Raw genomic sequence first — 14739 nt, 5'->3', positions numbered from 1 at the left:
CCCGGCCCCTGCGCGGGAGCAGCCGCTCGGGGTGAGTACAGCGGGACCCCGGAGCGGCGGGAGCTTTGGGCGGGAAACGGGAAAAAAAACCAGAGAAAAGCGGCTTCCCCCCCCCGCGGCCCCGCGGCCTGTCCGGTGACTCGTGGTGCTGAATTCCCGGGGAGCTGAAAGGGGGGGAGCGGCGGTTCGGGGCTGGGAGGCACCGTCCTTCAGCCCGCCCGGGGGAGCAGCGGCCCCGGCGGATGGGGCCGGGTTAATGCCGTTTTGCCTCTCGCTGCAGATCCCGAGCCCTGAGGGATCTCCAGCGGGGCCGTTAGTGACAAAGGGCTTCGGGTGGGTTCCGGAATGGGACTGGGGCTGCTGGGACAGCCCTCAGGTCAGCTGCTCTGCTGTCGGAGGGACTGGGCCGGGGCACTGGGAGCAGCTCCCCGTCCCTCCCCCGGCATGGGGCTGGATATTTGTGGGGGGGAAGAAGCCATTTGGTGGGTGAATCCCATCGCTAATGGCAGACAGAGCCCGGAGACAAACTGCCCGGGCTGCTGCTCCTGCCGGAGCTTATGGCAGCGTTTCCTCCCGTGAACGCCTCAGCCCGGGCAGCTCTGACCCAGGGGGTTTCTGTCACGGAGCGTGGACTGACAGGAACAGCCGGAGAGGACCTCAGAGGGCCTTGTCCATCCGTTTCTGTAGCTGATCGGTGCCAGAGGTTCTCCAGGGCAGGGTTTCTGTCTCCCCGGGATGCAGCAGTGTTCATCACAGCCTGCAGGGAGTTCTGGTGGGATGCTGACCGTTACTAACACCGCTGCCGTGCACCTTGGGGGTGTCACGACTTCTGTGTCAAACCCCGTTTGTGAGGCGTTTTAGGATCTTTCCAAGAGTGATTTTTTGGGGTCAGAGTCTAGGAGAAGGCAGCACACTGAGCAATGGTGCGTGGGTGAAATACCCAGTGACAGATACTCCATCATGGCTGTTGTGAAGTTGTTATTGCTGTTATTTTCCCGTGTGGTTGTGCTCAGAAGTCAGGCACGATATAAAGTCAGGCTTACACTGGGGATCCCACTTAGAGCTTCTTCCCTTCCCAGCTGGTACCAGGATTTGGCTCCTGTAACACTCCTGTCATGACTGGTGTGACTCCTCCTGGTTTATATCTGACTCAGCTCTATTGATTGTCCCTTTTTACCAGTTCACCCCAAATCAATACTATTATAACTACTTTTTTTCCTCATCAATAACCCCCACAGAGAATGACTCTGTTTATTGCACCCTGACTTTCTCAAAAGTGGATCTAGCAGAAAATGTGCAGTAAAAACAAACTCAAAGGAACAAACCTTTCAGCTGTCAATGTATCTCCTTCCTCCCTGATGTATTTAACCCTGCTGATAGCAGATCTCTCATGTTTCAGCTTGTGGCCTTCATCTGATCATCTTTGTTTATCTTGCTTTTCACTACAATTCCATGGGGATGGGTATGTGTGTGTGTGTGTGTGTGTGTGAAGAAATAAGAAAGTAGGAGGAGTGTGGGAATTAATTTTGGAGTTCTAAGGCAGTGTACAGAGTTCACTGTTAAACCTGTAGTATGGAGATAACAGCTGTAAGAATATATTCTTACACATACTTCACATTCCTGGAGTTAGATTAAAACTGTGTGTGTGGAGGAATTCTAAAAGGAGGGGCAGGTAAACAGTTCAGTAAGCCTCTGGTTTTGAGGTTTGTTCAGTGGCCTGAGAATTTTGCCCTTGTGCCCGGAGGTCTCCTGGGCACGTGTCTGCGTTTCTGTCCCAGGTCAGCGGGGTGAGCTCTGTCCTTCTGCAGTGTCTCTGCAGGGCCCCGTGGGGAGGCTCAGGGCTGCCACACGCAGCTCCGTGGGCTCGGACGGGGCCGTGGGCTGTCGCCTCGTCTGGCCTCAAGCAGGGTCAGGTGTGCTCGTGTTCTTCTTGCAAGATGTTTGTTTCATCCTCAGCAGTCTCCACCTCTCCCGTAAGCACCCTCTGCCAGGGCTCCATCAGCCTTTTCACGGGAAAGTTTTCCCTGAGCTCTAACCTGGAGCGTCCCTGCTGCTGTTGGAATCTGCTGTTTCCCACCTTGCTCACGGCCGACGTTCAGCAGAGCTGCTGCTCCTCAGCTTCCTGGCTGTCTTTGTGCTGTGTCTCTTTGGTGCTCTGCTGCAGAAATGCAGACCCCAGTTCCTCCCAAGACTGGACGGTTCTGTTGGCCCCAAACTTCTCCTAAGTGTCCGTGGCCCTTCCTAGATTGCCGGTGGATCAGCCCGTGAGCTGGCTCCCGTGGAGCCGAGTGCCCAGCAGCCTCCTCAGTGCTGGGCAGAGCTGAGGGGTGGCTGCTCGTGCCTTGGAGGCTCTGCTCCGGCTCAGAGAGCCCGGGGACCTTTGCTGTCATTTTATGAGACAGGGTGTGCATCCAGCTTCTGGTTCCCTGCGGCTCCCAGGCCTGTTCCTGCAGGGCTGCTCCCTGGCCAGCTGTTCCCATCCCGGGTCACTGCTTGTTCTGGCCTTGCAGTCGCTGTGCCGGGTGTCCCTGGTCACGTTTCCTGCAGGCGACATCCCTTCACATCGGTGTGTGCTTTGGAGATGGGAAGTGCTGTCCATCGTGCGTGACGCTGATGAAGTCTGGCATGTGGTGAAGCCTTCAAACATTGTACTGGTACAACGAGTCCTGATACAACTGATCCAGCGATAGAGAAACCGTGCAGAATAGTGGTGGGGCTTTTTTCTAGACCAAAGCTGAATTTTTACTGCTCTGTGATTTTAGATTGGTGTTAGATTGGTGTCTTGGCTGTGCCTTGGTTACAGTTTCTAACCAGTGCCTTTGGGTGTAGTGGCTACCAAACCCACCTCCTGCAGGTTTCTGAGGGCGGGGGACTTGTTTCCTTGGGGTGAGACACGTTTGTGTGTGCTGATAGTGCAGGCCCACCCTAGTGCTGAGTTTTGTCGACCTCCAGTTGGTTTTGGCAAGAGCAGCCAGGCAAAGATTGCCCCTACGTGCCTTTGTGCTGGGTCTGGCTGAACTGGAATCGGTTTTCCCCTGTAACAGCCCTCACAGTGCTGTGGTTTATGCTGGGAGCTGCAGGGTGTTGGCCGCACCCTGGTGTGGTGGCTGCTGCTGAGCAGTGCTCACACAGCACCAAGGCTCTTTCTGACATTTCCCCCAGTGGGACGGGGTGGGCAAGATCTTGGGAGGGGACACAGCCAGGACAGCTGACCCGAACCGACCCAAGGGATATTCCATACCATGTGACGTCTGCTCAGTATAAAGCTGGGAGAAAGGAGGAAGGGGGTGGGGTCACCCTTGGTCCTCCGAGGCAACCACTCCGCGTATTGGAGCCCCGCTTCCTGAGAAGGCCCCACAGCGCCTGTCCATGGGAAGGAGAGAATAAATCTGTTTGCTTTTGCTTCCGCGTGCAGATCTTTGCTTTGCTTATATTAAAACTGCTTTTGTTTTACCCACAGGGGTTGGTTTATCTTCTTTCCCCTCTTTGCCCTGTTGAGAAAACAAGGGGAAAAGGGGCGGGGGGGAAGTGATAGAGCGACGTGGTGGACACCTGGCGTTTATCCAAAGTCAAGCCATCACACTTGCATACGCTTTTGAGATCATAAAGAAGAATTTCTGAAAAATCAAGATGTTTTCTGATACCCTCTCACTCAGTCTGTCCTTAATGTATTTTCCTCCCTCCCTCTCAGTGCGTCTGCTTTGCTTGTCAAGCAGAATAGAGCCTTCAGCCTCGAGCTCTCTGTATATTTGATGAAATCATCAGTGATTTGGCAGGATTGTTTTTAACCTCCAGCTTATTGGAGAAACTCAGTATCTTGGCAGGAAGAGGTTTGGCATTTTGGTATTTTAAGAGCAGTTAGAATGTCCTTTACCACTTCTGTCATTGCCAGGTGTTGAGTTGGCAGCTGACAGCCCCAGAGGTCTCGCTTGTGTCTCAGCATCTCCCACGTCACAGCAGCTGCTCCTGTGTGGCTCGGCTGCGTGCATTGCCGAAGGGCCTGCACACATTCCTCTCTATCCCATTGTTTCCTGCGGGAAAACGGAATAGGGAACAGTGGCACTTTGGGGATTCCATCCTGGGCAGGCAATGGGATGTGCCTGAAACTGTAGTTTGCCCGTATGGGGAGTTACTGCAGAACCAGGGCGTAGGGTTGGGGAGCCAGAATGTTCCAGCAGCCATGGAGAGACAAGTATGCAAAGGTTCCAGCTGCCAGCCTGCACACCCTGGGTGTGCACGTACTCGAATGCAGGGCTGCAGTGCCCCGGGCTGCAGAGGTTGTTGTGTAGACAAGCCCTGGGATAGTGGACTAAATCTCCGTTGTTGCGGATTTCTGGAAAGTAAATGGCAGAGGGATTTTGCCTTTGTGTGACTTGTTTATTCCCTCACTACAGCCAGGGTCTCTCTGACTGTGTCTTAGGGTGTCCCTTTCTAGCCTTGGCCTTTTGTCTGAGGTTGGTCTGCTCAATTTTTGTGATCCTTCAGGATAAAGTATTCCTTAAGGGTAAAACTAGATGTCTTCATCTGAGTTCAAGCTTATAACACAGTTCATGATTATTCTGGGTCAGGGATTGTCTCTTTTATGGTCCTACGGTGCTTGTGGCAGAGTCTGGGACTTGTTCAGGGCAGCCAGAACATTGGTGGCACCCTCTGCTGCTGCCCCATCCGTGATCCCCAGTGGGACATCCCGTACCATAAACCTGGCATCAGTTTTAACCACGCAGTCCTGGCACAAGTTGTTGTTGAGGCAGGAGATGAAAGCAAATGTGTCTTACGTGGCTCTGATTTTTCTGACCTGGGAAATCTGTTCCCAGCGTGGTCTGTCAGCAAGTACTGGGAAGGGAGTGAAGTGCAGACCACTGATGTGCTGTAGTGAGCTGGCGGGAAAGCCGTTGTATGAAAACACACCCCTCCTTGCTAAGAAGAAATGGGAATTCTTTAAGAATTGTCTGTTAGTGCTGTGTGCTGGGGGTGCTAGTTGGGGACTACATCTCCCCTGTGTCAGCGTGGACAGACGTCTGGCTCTGGGCTGTCACAGCAGAGCCCCAGCGGGACGAGGCTGTGCCTGTCCAAACGCACAGCTACCTGAACCGTAGCCACCAGCTTCCAGCAGTCGAACCGCACCGTCAGACACCGCGGACCTTGGATGTGACAAAGGGAATTGCTAGAGCACAGGGCAGAGGGCACGGGAATTGTGTCCTTGGTGGCTTCTTGGGGAAGACTGACGTTTTGTCAAGACTTGGCTTGCCCACTTGCCACTGAGCTTGGGGATGCAGATCTCAGAGCTGGCTCCATTTCCATGGAGCTCTGCTGCCGAGCTGCCCTTCAAAACCTTGTGGAGAATGGACCCGCAGGGGGGACACCAAGTGCCTTCTACTTTGACCGTAATGACATGGGGGAAAGAACAGGGCAGCTGTAAGACTAAAGGAGATGTTATGTCTGGTGTCTCCCAGATCTTTTTTTCCCTGGGTGTTAGGCCTGCTGTGGAAGGCAGGAGGAGGGAGCGGGAGCCTGGGTCTCCTCAGCTGTGTGGGTGCCCCTTTCCTGAATCCCGGGTCAGCAATGGGATGCTTGTTAGAAATCAGGGATCACGAAGGGAGACCTGGGCCAAGCTCTTTGCTGGCAGAATTGTGCTGGACTCTGTGCCCTCGCACCAAGAGATAATTTGCTTCCCAGTGCTGGAGGGCTGAACAAATGCTCCCCATGGATGGGAAACAAGTTGCTCCGTCTCCCCACTGCCCTTTGCATTTTCTGTAAGGAAAGAGGGACAACCCTACTGAAGATGGGATCCCTGGCACAAAAGCTGAGTGGTGTGGAGTTATTTTCCAAACTCACATTACCTCTATGAAACCAGAGCAGATGAGGAAGGTCGGGGTGGCTGAGGTTTGGATTTAGCTGCCGCTGTGGCTCTGACAAGCCCATGAGCCCATCCGGCCATAGCTGAGCGTGAGCAGCACCGCCCGCTCGAACACCTGCCGGAGTCCTTGTGTCGGACCCGAGGGAGCTCCTCTTCCCCAGGTTCACCAGCTGGAGAAGAGATGGTGTCCATCCTCACCCTGCCGCGGCCTGTGGCAGTCATCTTCGGGAAAGGAGTGCTCTTGGTCTGGCTCTGGGCAGCGGAATGGGATATTTACCCTGTGACACAGAGGTACCTCATGGGCAGATCAAACGACTAAGTGATTTTTTTGGTGAATATTCATTCTCATTCTGATTTCACGCTGTCTGAACTCTTTTGTCGAATCCTGACAGTTCTCCGCAGCTGTCCGTCAGCCATTCATGTTCTGACGGCTCTTGTCACAGACAACCTGGCAAAAAGATCTTGGTTAATTTCTCTTTCCTTTTTTTTCAGCTTTGAGAAGTCCCATGAACTTTTTGCAGCTGTCTTGACCCTGTCCTCCCTGGGCAGCAGTGTGGCAGTGAGAGCTGCCCCCCCAGGAGGGAGATGTGCTCTTCTGTCCCGGGGCTGGTGGGCAGCTCTCTGGTGACCAAACCCCGGAGAAAACAAGGGCGTTGACTGTAGGACCTCTTGTACTTGAAGGAACAATCCTTTAGCCCAGGGTCTTTGGACATGTCTTTTGGTACGGGGATACCAGGCCTCCAAATCCAGCAGTTTATATCACCTTATTCTTTGGTCTCTTTGTGTTCTGCTTCTGGCCCTTAACCTGCAGCAGCAGTTTGGGGCTGCACAGAGGTTCAGGGCAGGGTCCCCTCTTCCTCCAGGACAGGATCTGCTGATTCAGCTCAGTATTTTAAGCAAGATGGAGCCCAATGTATCCTCCTTGTAGCAAGAGCTGGTAGCCGGGCTGGATGAGCAGTTCATTCACCGTTCCTTACACACTGAAGGAAGAGAGATTTGCACATTTAAAATTGCTTTCTTAACCAGGGTTTAGCACCCTTGGGTTCTCAAGGGTTAAAATACCTCTGGCACCTTGGATCAGTGTATGGGGATTTAAAAGTGCTCTAGATGAAGCAGGCAAATGAGTCAAACTGCGTTTAGTGAATTCCCTGGCTGTCAGTAACGCAGCCAACCCTGTGCTGAGGACATCTGGGGCTCGTCTGCTGTTCGTAGTGGAGGTTTCGGGCCCTTTTTCAGAGATGTCCCCGCTCTGTAAGTGACGGCTTTACTGACCAGAGGGCAGGAGGCACTTTGGGAGTGGCCCCTTCTGATGGAGGCTGGAGAGCTCTGCTCTTCTGTCCTGGCCGTCAGGCCGTGGCTTTCCCAGTGCTCCCATCTCTCAGCTCAGCTCTGCTTTCTGTCATTAGGACACAGCTTTGATTTGCCAGGGCTGAGGGAATTGGGACGTCCCCTACTGCCCATCTGCACGAGACACACCCCTCTAGCAAGGGACAGGACAACCTCACACATACAGAAAGTGAAACCACCCGCTAATTACTCCATGGGAATGCAGCAGGCAGAGCTTTTTGTCCAGACTGCGCCCGCGCTGCTGTTAGCGTCAGGAGCCCAGAGCTTCCAGCACGGCATCTTCCTCCCCGTTCCCCTCCCTGCCCTGGGCAGATCTCTGTTTCAGGTCTGTCCCTGCTGTTTCATGAGCTGTGCCCTCTAGGCGTGGTTGTCGAGTGTTAGGACAGACTTTGGGTGTTGTGTTGCGTTGTGTTACACAGCAGTGGCTGTGTCAGTCAGATGTGGACAAGTCCAAAGTGCAGATGTGCGGTGACAAGTGCCCGTTATCTGGCCCCGACTCCAGGAGAACTGAACCCCTTCAGCCTTCTCACTCTGGGTGGCGATGAGGGATGGAAAGCAGCTGCAGACTGTCAAGGGATCAGCGACAGGAGGATCCTTTGCTCTGCTCCTCAGCTAAACTGCTCTGCTGGCAAGCAGCAGCTCTGGTTTTCCCTGATTTTTGCAGTGACTGCTTGTGGTGTCTGATCTGCGGCGCTGTTCTAAGCATCTCCCTGCGAGCTAGAAACTTGTGAGTGGCTGAGCTGAGATTTCCAGGTTCCTGATCAGAGGAAAGGCTGTTCCCAGAAAATTGGAGTTGGGTTCCTGATTGCATCTCGATAGAAAAGATTATTCATCCAGTGGGAAAAAAAACCACAGGCCAAAGCAGAACTGCTCTTTTACTGAGTGTTTGACACATCTTAGCTGAGCAAATCTTGTCGCTCAGTACGAGTTACAGCTCTGCTTTTCTGAGCCCATGAGCTGGGCTCACTTACAGCTGCCCTGACTCTCAGCAATGCTACCTGCTCTCTGACTTTTCCTGCCCCGTGGAAAAGCCTTGGGGGCTTCGGGAACCCTTTTCCTCCTTTCCATCGTCCCATTTATCACATGCTCTACTCTCAGGTTGTTTGGGACTCTGGCCTCTCTTCAGTATTTTCTGGCTGAAGCACCTTGGTTTGTACAAGCCCCCGTCTGTCTGGATGTCCATCTCGGACTTGCTCTGTCTGTCCTCAGCTGACAGAGCAGGTCGTGGAACAGGCATCGGTGCTTCCCAGGTAACCCCCTGCTCCCCCTGCAGGGAGCTGCGGGTGGCGTTGGGGGACCAGACCTTCCCATTCCTATAGCGTAGGGACCCTGATGGAGCCTGGGACGTGCCCTTTCTGTGTTACTGCTCCAACCATCACCTTGAGTTTTTCCAGGAAAGGGAAGCACAAAGAGATGTAGCACCAAAAAAATGAAACTCTTCCTCCCGACTTTGTGACGAGAGGCAGTTCAGCCAGAATCACTGACATGCTGACCTCTCCTCTTCTGGCTGGCACAAGTGTGGCAGCCTGTGTCTCCAAGGGCTTCTTACTGAAAAGGCCCCGGGGCAGACGTTAGCACTTTAGAGTACCTTATCTGCCTGGAGCAGACCGAGTCTGCACCCATTTGCTGCAGTCACCCCTATGTAAAGGCACGTGGTACCTGTTCACCTTGCAGGAGCAGCAGGGCTGAAGGAAGTGCCCTTTCAAAGATCACTGTAGCTGTGGGGCTTTGGGCTGTGCTGGCCATGCTCACTGCCCGTGGGCAGTGTTGCCGCAGGCTTGTAACTTCCTCGCCCAGCGGAGCTGGTGCCTTCAGGCTGCCCCAGCACCTCCTGGCACAGCCGTGTGCTGCAGGGAGCTGCACCCGCTGGCCGGGCAGTGGCGAGGAGACCAGCTTGTCCCTTCAGTGCTGCACAAGGCATAAGGAAAGCAAGCTGCCCTTTCCCCAGCACTGCTTCTGAACACGCTGTGGTGCTTTGCCGCTGCTGTGACTGTGCCTGGGGCTCCTGTGGGCTGAGGCTGAGATGCATGTCACGGCCTGGGTTTGTCCCTTCCCTGTGTCCCACTTGGAGCTGCTGTTTTTTCTAATCTTCCTCTCCTTCGCTTCCGGTCACAGAACCAGATGTTGGTGTGTGCCAGTGCCCTGCAGGAGAGGTACTGGACCTGCTGGGCCTTGGGATGGCCGATTGGCTGTGGAGACACAAGCCAAGGAGACCCGTCCCACTGCAAATGGAGCTGCCAAGTGATGCCAGAACCTGCAAATGCCAACCAAGCTGTGTTGGACCAGGTAAAGCACATCAGGGTTTTTTTCTCGTCTCCCGTAGAATTTGGGGGGAAGGACCACTGTGGCATTTAGCGCAGCCAGAGCTCAACCTGGCTAGAGCGTTTAAAGATAATAAAAAATGTTTCTATAAATTCATTAACAGGAAAAGGAGGATTAGGGAAAATCTCCCTCCTTTACTGGATGCTGAGGGAAACATGGTAAGTGAGGATGAGGAAAAGGCTGACGTGCTCAGGGCCTAATTTGCCTCAGTCTTTAGCAGTGGAACTGGCTATTCCCCGGACACCCAGCCTCAGGAGCTGGGAGATGGGGAGGGAAGCAGGCTGAGCTCAGCACAGTGGAACAGGAGGTGGTCAGAGACCTGCTGCACCCCTTGGATGCACACAAGTCTGTGGGAGCGGATGGGTTACACCCAAGGGTGCCGAGGGAGTTGGCAGATGTGCTCGCGAAGCCGCTGTCCATGATTTACCTGAGGTCATGGCTAACTGGGGAGGTCCCACTGGACTGAAGGGTGGCAAATGTGACACCCATCTACAAGAGAGGCAGAAAGGAGGGTCCAGGAAACTATAGACCTGTCAGTGTGCCCTCGGTGCCAGGGAAGGTCATGGAGCAGGTCATCTTGGGTGCCATTACAAGTCGTATAATGGACAGCTAGGGGATCAGGCCCAGTCAGCATGGGGTTATGAATGGCAGGTCCTGCCTTGCAAACCTGATCTCCTTCTACAACAGAATGACCCGACTACTGGGCGAGGGAAAAGCTGTGGATATTGTCTACGTGGATTTTCAAAAAGCATTTGACACAGTTCCCCACAGAATTCTCATAGAAAAACTGGCTGCCCATGGCCTGGAGGAGGAACGGTCTGCTGGGTCAAGCACGGGCTGGATGGATGGTCCCAGAGAGGGGAGGTCAGTGGAGCTAAATCCAGCTGGCGGCCGGTCACAAGTGGTGACCTCAGGGCTCGGAATTGGGACAAATTCTGATGAACAACTTTACTGATGATCTTGATAAGGACACAGAGTGTGGATCATCAGTGAGTTTGCAGGTGACACCAAGTGCAGCGGGAGTGTCGATCTGCATGAGGACAGGGAGGCTCTGCCGAGAGACTTGGATAGATTGGATCGGTGGCCAGTGTCAACGGGATGAGCTTCAACAAGGCCAAGTGCCAGGTCCTGCCCTTGGGCCACAACCACGCCCTGCATGGCTACAGGATGGGGAGGAGTGGCTGGAGCTGTCTGGGAGAGAAGGATCTGGGGGTTCTCATTGATAATCAGCTGAACATGAGCCGGCAGTGTGCCCAGGTGGCCAAGGAAGCCAAGGGCATCCTGGCTTGTATTAGAAATAATGTGACCAGCAGAAGGAGGGAGGTGACAGTCCCCCTGTGCTCTGCACTGGTGAGGCCACACCTGGAGTGTTGGGTCCAGTTTTGGGCACCTCAATACGAGAGAGATCTTGAGGTGCTGGAGCGAGGGCAGAGGAGGGCAACGAGGCTGGGGAAGGGCCTGGAGAATAAATCCTGTGAGGAGCCATTGAAGGAGCCGGGAGTGTTGAGTGTGAGGAGGAGAAGGCTGAGGGGAGAACTCATCACTCTCTACCTCTCCCTGAAAGGACATTGTAGAGAGGTTGGTGCTGGTCTCTTCTCACAGGGAATTAGTGACAGAACAAGAGGGAATGGCTTTATACTGCAACAGGGGAGGTTCAGAGTGGACGTGAGGAAAACATTTTCACAGAAACAGTGGTTAGACAATGGAAGAAGCTGCCCAGGGACGTGGTGGAGTCGCCATCCTGGATGTGTTTAAGGGTCGTTTAGATGAGATGTTGGGGGATATGGTGTAGGGGAGAACTTTGTAGAGTCGGGCTGATGGTTGGACGTGATGATCCCAAGGGTATTTTTCCAACCGAATGACAGGCCAGTTATTGCATCACATCATCTCTCTGGACGACAGATCTTACACTAACGGCCTCACATGAATAGAAAAGATGAACTTTGGTAGGGTCAGGGCTGATTGCAGCACCTGGTGCCCAGCAGCGCCCTGCAGATGGACACCTTCGGCCTGCAGACTGTGAGCAGGGACCGCGCCAGAGGCACCAGCTCCACTTGTGGCAGAGACTTCATGCCATTGTCCCGCTGAGCCCAAGGTCACCCGCTCCACCGACGGAGCCAACTCTGCCTCGTCCCTCCTGGCTTAAAAGACTGTCATGAGAGATGGAAGCCGGAGTTATGGACTAAATGATCTCCCTGCACATTTTGGAGGGGTGGCCCATAGATGAAGGGAATGAGATCTGTGGAGACATTTGAGAGCAGGGAATGGGATGGGGATTCCTTAGCATGTACTGGAAACCTGAGCATAACGTAAATGGTGTAGAAATGGTATAACGTAAGGGGTGGAGCCAGTCCTGGTTTCAGCTGGGATAAGGATGATTTATCTTCTTAGTAGCCAGAATAACGCTGTGTTTTGGATTGCGTACGGGATTTGCTATGAGAAGAATGCTGATCATACAGGGGTTAATGTAAGAGATCAAGGTCTTGAAGGGGGCGCAGCCAGAGCACCAAATTCGCCAGTGGCATATCCCATCTCCTGTAACGTCATGCTCAGGGTGTCAAGGAGGGGCGGCTGGGAAGCAGGAGGTTCTCTCTTGCATCTGGGACTGCGATTGCGGGGTCTCGGTTTTTGGGGATCGCTGGCTGGGCAGGGGCTGGGTATCAGCGGGCAGGTGGTGAGCAATTTGTCCCTGCAGTTTGGTCCCCCATTTCCCAGGCAGGGGGAGGGTGAGCGATTGGCTGCGTGGGGTTTGGCTGCCGGGCAAGTTCAAAGCACGACAAGGGGCTGAGCAAGTGCAGAGGCCCAGGTTTGCTCTTGGGCTGAACAGGTGCCAAGGGCTGCTGAAGGCCGGGGACAACATTCCTTCCTAGGAGCTTCTGTGTGGCCTGAGCTGATGGTGTGTTGGATGGGTCTGGTACAGCAGCAGTCAGGGTGGGCAACAGGACCCGGAGCTGGGCAACGGGAATGCCCTTCTGTACAGCAGTCTCCATGTCACAATTCCAGCCGTGACTCTGAGCAGAACTTGTCAAGAAAAGTAGCTTTGCCCCTGGTGTGAACCTTCCTCAGGGAGACTGAGCCGGCTGCGGGGCCAGCGAGGCCCAAAGCACACGGCCATGGCACTGGGCAGCCGGCCAAGGCCAGCCCGCAAGGAGGGAGGGCTGGGCAAGGGGCTGCCAGCCCCGGGGGAAGAAACCCTCTGGGCCCAGCCCCTAACGCTGCCCCTGGAGAAAGGCAGAGGAGGAGGAAGCCGACAAATGAGCGTGGAATCTCCCAGGGCAGAGATCAACAGTCAACTTTATTGCGCTGGTGGAGGGGCATCAGATCCATCACCTGGGGACAGATCACGGCTGGTCCCGCGTCTGCGTCCGGGCCGGCTGTAAGGGGTTTGGGCCCGACGTTCCATGCGGGAGCGGTGCCTCCTCCGCACGGGCCCACGGGGGCTGGAGCTGCTGCCACTCTCGAGCGCTGGAGAGGGGCAGGAGGACTCCGCTGGCAGCTGGCTGTCGGTGCTGGGGCTGCTGCTCTCCGGCACTGGGGAGCCCTGGGACGTCCCCAGCGCTGCCTGGCCGGGGGTGCTGCCCTCAGCCCTTGGTGCTGGCGTGTGGCTCCTCTCCCGGCGTGTTCTGGGCCGGCTGTAGGGTGTCTGGGCCAGACGTTGCACCCGGGAGCGGCGTTGCCTGTGCTCGGGCCCAGGTGAGCTGGAGCTGCTGCTGCTGCCCCAAAGCACTTGGGAGTCCGATGACCCCGATGACACCTGGCTACCAGAGCTGGGGCTGCTGCTCTCTGGTGCTGGCAAGTGGTGGGATGACCCCGATCCTGAGCCGCTGCCATTGCCAGAGCCAGCGAGCTCTGAGCTGTCACTGGAGTCTGTAAGGGGAAGCAGGAAGGTCAGAGGCACAGAGGTCACAGTGGAGAGGCCAGAGTGGTGCCCCCAGCCCTGCTGGGGCAGAGAGGCTCTGCCAAGCCCAGACTGGGCACCCGCTGCCAGGCCTTGCCTGGGCCCTGGCCCCAGCCCAGGGGCATGAAGGTGCTTTGCCTCTTACCGGTGCCCTGACCAGTACAGCTCTCACACACCCAGCTGGTCCTGGTGGTGCTGACGCTGGAGCAGCGCCGGTGGGTGCCCACGGCAGCGCAGGAGCTGCACAGGAGCATTTCCCAGGGCCTGGGGAAGCAAAAGTGTTCATGGCTGTGAGGACAAAGTGAGCGCAGCATGGGATTGTGCAGCAGAGCTCCTGTTCTCATCCTTCTGCTCTGAGCTCTTGGTGAGACAGATCCCATGCAGAGCCCAGGGTGCTGCTTTGCCAACTTACCCCTGTTCCTCGGCGTGCTCCCTGCCTGTGGGACAGAGGCACTCACGGGCATCGCAGCGCCTGTGCCTCTGGACTAAGACTTCGATTGGATACCCGGTGTCCTGTGATGGCAATCTGATGGAGAAAGGGAAATGGCTGAGCCCCTACTGCCTGTCATAAGGCCGATGCAGGGCAGCCCTGCTCCTCCCTCCTGCCTGGTTTTCAGCTCCTCCGTGAAGCTGAAGCCCAGGCAGACGGGACAGCGGAGTGGCAGGACTGCAGGGGCAGCCCCGGGCATGGCACAGGGCTTGCAGCCTCCTGTGCTGTGAGCCGGCAGGACACCAACCTCACGGGCACTCGGATGCCCATCGTGATCATCTCATCGAGAAAGCCAATTCTGTCTCTGCAGTGAGGGCAGCTAAAGGTACTAATAGAGTTGTACCGACCCTGGCCCTGCAGCGGAAACAAAAGGAGCAGGAGTCAGGCCCTGGTGCTGCCCAGCTCCTGCCGTGTCCCGGGGGCGAGGGAACAGCTCCTACCTGGATGCAGACCCGGTGGTACCAGGCGTGTTTGCAGGCCGGGCACACCAAGGTGTGGAAGGACTTTCTGTCCTCCACAGGCTCCAGGCAGATGAGGCACTCGGTGCCCTCCTCTGGAGCTGCCTCCACCTCCTGCTCTGGGCGGTGCTCCCTGCAGAAGGACCTGGGGGGGGAGAGGGAAGGGATGGGTGAGTTGAGAAGTGCTGGGTCCTTCCCCAGTGGGGGCAAGTTGGGAAGAAATGGTACCTGTACGGAAGAAAGTACTGGGTGATGCATTCACCCTCGATGGCACAGGGCAGGTGGAAGCTGCGGTCGCAGCCCTCCTGGGAGCAGCTGATGGCGGCCCCGCTCTCCCCGCAGACGAAGCATCGCTGGAAAGAGAAGA

This window comes from Athene noctua, chromosome 32 (assembly GCF_965140245.1).
Source record: "Athene noctua chromosome 32, bAthNoc1.hap1.1, whole genome shotgun sequence".
Classification (NCBI taxonomy): Eukaryota; Metazoa; Chordata; class Aves; order Strigiformes; family Strigidae; genus Athene; species Athene noctua.
This window is presented reverse-complemented; position numbering follows the sequence as displayed.